This window comes from Notolepis coatsorum (assembly GCF_963971535.1).
Source record: "Notolepis coatsorum genome assembly, chromosome: 1".
NCBI classification, from domain to species: domain Eukaryota; kingdom Metazoa; phylum Chordata; class Actinopteri; order Aulopiformes; family Paralepididae; genus Notolepis; species Notolepis coatsorum.
In genome coordinates, this window is record NC_140165.1 from 23,389,354 (window position 1) to 23,393,683 (window position 4,330).

The 4,330-nt window shown below is 45.5% G+C and overlaps 1 long non-coding RNA gene across 1 annotated transcript; it reads left to right on the forward strand.

Annotated features, from left to right (window-relative positions):
* Nucleotides 1-282: 282 nt before the first annotated feature.
* Nucleotides 283-3,670, forward strand: LOC311243207. The gene is made up of 2 exons (XR_014620648.1): nt 283-373; nt 2,744-3,670. It is a non-coding gene; the product is annotated as an uncharacterized lncRNA (long non-coding RNA).
* The last annotated feature ends 660 nt before the right edge of the window (nt 3,671-4,330 follow it).

Here is a 4,330-nt window from a genome sequence, read left to right on the forward strand (position 1 = left end):
AGCGATAGAAATATATGGCGAATGTAGCTGTGCATTCACTGTACATGTATTGCAGGACAATGTGTGTACTGCCTAATATCTGTGTTGGTACAATTATATATTTTAGCGACTAGCCCACTAGCGTCCTGCTAGTTAAAGACAGCCGCGGAAATGCTGCGTTGTGTTGCAATGTACTACATGCATTTGTCTGAGCGGGGCGAAAGGAAAGGCGCATTACCGTACTGGCGTGCGGTGACGAATGCGGAAGCATTCTTGCACTCTTCCGCTGGCAATAAGTTACACCCGGACAGTATGCTGGATGAGGAAGGTCTTGGCCATGCTGCGATGGCTCCTAGAGGACAAGAACGGAGGTGCAGGACCTGGCTGTCAAATGGTTTGTAATGCTACAGTATAAATTATTGTATTACATCACACTCACCATCAATGACTACACCATCACCCCCTCCCCCCTAGTCCGCAACCTCTGTGTCATCCTCGACCCCACCCTCTCATTTGACCCCATGTCCGCTCCATTGTCAAAACTTCATATTTTCACCTCCGCAACATTGCCAAAATCCGTCACTGCCTCTACCCCCTGCTGCTGAATCCCTCATACACGCCTTCATCTTTTCCCTCCTGGACTACTGTAACTCCCTCCTCACTGGCATCACCTCCCGCTCCCTCCATAAACTGCAGATGGTCCAAAACTCAGTTGCCCGCCTCCTCACTAACACCCGGTCCCGCGAACACATCACTCCTGTCCTCCACTCCCTCCACTGGCTCCCGATCAAGGAACGCATTAACTTCAAAACACTACTCCTCACCTTCAAAGCCATCCATAGCCTGGCCTCACCCTGGTCTTAAACTTTTTACACCAAGAGAACGGTGGGGAGAGAATATATACATATGATGGGGAGAGAATATATACATACAGTGGGGAGGAGACTGTACATTAGGAGGGGGTGGTTGGGAGAGAAATATACATATAATAGACAGTCTCCTCCCCACCGTATGTATATATTCTCTCCCCACCATATGTATATTTCTCTCCCACCCACCCACCCCCTCCTAATGTACAGTCTCCTCCCCACCGTATGTATATATTCTCTCCCCACCGTATGTATATATTCTCTCCCCACCATATGTATTTTCTCTCTCACCCACCCACCCCCTCCTAATGTACAGTCTCCTCCCCACCGTATGTATATATTCTCTCCCCACCATATGTATATATTCTCTCCCCACCATATGTATATTTCTCTCCCACCCCCTCGTAATGTACAGTCTCCTCCCTACCGTATGTATATATTCTCTCCCACCCCCTCCTAATGTACAGTCTCCTCCCCACCGTATGTATATATTCTCTCCCCACCATATGTATATTTCTCTCCCACCCCCTCCTAATATACAGTCTCCTCCCCACCGTATGTATATATTCTCTCCCCACCGTATGTATATTTCTCTCCCACCCACCCCCTCCTAATGTACAGTCTCCTCCCCACCGTATGTATATATTTTCTCCCACCCCCTCCTAATGTACAGTCTCCTCCCCACCGTATGTATATATTTTCTCCCACCCCCTCCTAATGTACAGTCTCCTCCCCACCGTATGTATATATTCTCTCCCCACCATATGTATATTTCTCTCCCACCCCCTCCTAATATACAGTCTCCTCCCCACCGTATGTATATATTCTCTCCCCACCGTATGTATATTTCTCTCCCACCCACCCCCTCCTAATGTACAGTCTCCTCCCCACCGTATGTATATATTTTCTCCCACCCCCTCCTAATGTACAGTCTCCTCCCCACCGTATGTATATATTCTCTCCCCACCGTATGTATATTTCTCTCCCACCCACCCCCTCCTAATGTACAGTCTCCTCCCCACCGTATGTATATTCTCCCCCCAACGTATGTATATATACCGCCATCTTTCTCCCGGGTTGGTGTGATCACATGACTGACAAAGCCGTGCAGTGATAGGCCAGAAGTCAATTCGATTGCATCCAGGCGCGATTGCTTATCCTGTCTGGGTAGCCTGGATGATGGTTTTTTGATCGAATTTTATACACCGCAATTATGCATCGAATTTTTTTTACATTGAATTTTATTATACATTCGAATTTTTTACATTGAATTTTTATTTCACATAGGTAAATTCAGAGCAAAAAAATTCAGATACATGATTTTCAAAGTAATTATTTTCAATGCTATAAATTCGGTGTCTGAAAAAATTCAGATACATTTTTCAAAGTAATTATTTTCAATGCTATAAATTCGGTGTCTGAAAAAATTCAGATACATGTTTTCAAAGTAATTATTTTCAATGCTATAAATTCGGTGTCTGAAAAAATTCAGATACATGTTTTCAAAGTAATTATTTTCAATGCTATAAATTCGGTGTCTGATAAAATTCAAAAATCAGATACATGTTTTCAAAGTAATTATTTTCAATGCTTTAAATTTGGTGTCTGAAAAAATTCAGATACATGTTTTCAAAGTAATTATTTTCAATGCTATAAATTCAATTCAGATACATGTTTTCAAAGTAATTATTTTCAATGCTATAAATTCGGTGTCTGATCAAATTCAAATACTTCTGTCACTCATTTGCTTCCATACTGGCTCTTGTTGTATTTTGTTATCTTGCTTTCCTTCTCTCTCTTCTCTCTCTCTTCTCTCTCTCTATCTCATCCTCTTCTCTTCTGTCGTTGAATTTGTGGTTCGTTCTTTTTATTTGCCTTTTTCACTTTTCGTGTAGGGCAGTGAGTGGAAGTCCCATCCCCTCCACGTCGGGGACCAGCACGCCTCGCCGGGGCCGGCGACAGCTCCCCCAGACCCCCGCCACGCTACGCCCCCACGTCACCTATTCCCCCGTGGTCCGTAAGGCTATGCCCACGCCTCCCGGGGTGCCCCAGGGGCGCCTCCCGGCCCGGCCCCCTGGCGCTTTTCTCCGGAGCCCCCCCCAGGGGCCTCCCCCTGCCGGCCCCCCGCCACCCCACCATGGCTCACCTCGTCAGGGTCGCCACCCGCCACCTCGCTGGGGTGACGCGGGAGGAGGGGGGTCTCCATGGAGGGCGACGGTTGCTTCTACAACCAGGACTACGAGCCACGCCACGAGCCGCCCGCCTATGAGCAGAGCCCCGCATAACATTGGGGTCTTGTGCTTGGCACTCCGAGCATGGCACTAACACTGTCACGGTTAGGAGTTTGATTCCTGCTGGGGCCACCCGTTGTGAATGATGTATACAGTCATTCCAAAGCACTTTATGTCCTAGTAATAGAGCTGTGCTATAGAGATGCTGTCATTCATTCATAACTAAACCAAAAGACATTTATAAACAACGTCTTACTAAATGCAGGCTTTCATTTACAACTGAACGGCCATATCACTCGTTTTTGTATTAATTCTCCTAAAAAATGTTGCTAAGCTAGACTAACATGAAAGTTTAAGTGAAAGTACACACTTGAGTAAAAGTCAAAGTTTCTACTTTTAAATGTACTTAAGTAGTAAATTGAACTTTTTTTCTGACTGTCTATATTCTTCTGATAGCAGGTGTTTAATCAAAGATCCCCTGTGGGAGAAGCTGTTGCAGGGGAACAATGGGTTAATTTCATTGGAGGCTTTGTCGTTGGGTTCAGAGAGGAGGATGTGATATTTTTTTGTTAATAAATGTTTAAATATCTATTCAAGTTGTCATTTTTAACTGGAAAAAGTAGCATGTATGGGGGTAATTGTTACTTTACTTGATATTTGAGCTTCACTGCAGAATGGTGTATATTGTGTACAATGTGCACATACACTGAGAATATATTTCAGTGAGGTAGGAGACAGCATGTAAACTTCTGAATTGTTCAATGCGGGACATGCCAATACTCCATTGGTAAAGGGAAGGGTCCTTAAATATGTGGCATTGTATTACTAATCAACCATTTCCTACTGTATTTCCGGTAATGTATGGTCATAGGCAGATAGTGGAGTAGCTCTGGCAGAATACTGGGTACACAGTAAATTCCGCAAAGTAAATTTGACTCAAACTGAGTACATTTCACTCAAACTGAGTAAAATTTCTTTACTCAGTTTGAATCAAATGTACTCTGCGGAATTTACTGTGTAGTACCATTGCATTGGCAGTGTCGGCTAGGCTTCGGGCAACCAAACCTGGCCCAGTGTGTGTGGGTCGCATCTGGGCTGCTTTAGGCAACCCGACGTTCACCGCTTCCGGCAACCCCGGACATGGCCCAGTGTACTCGGGCCGGAATCGGCCAGTCAGTCATTGCCGCCTACTCGGCCGATCCGGACGTTCACCGCTTCCGGCAACCCCGGACCTGGCCCAGTGTACTCGGG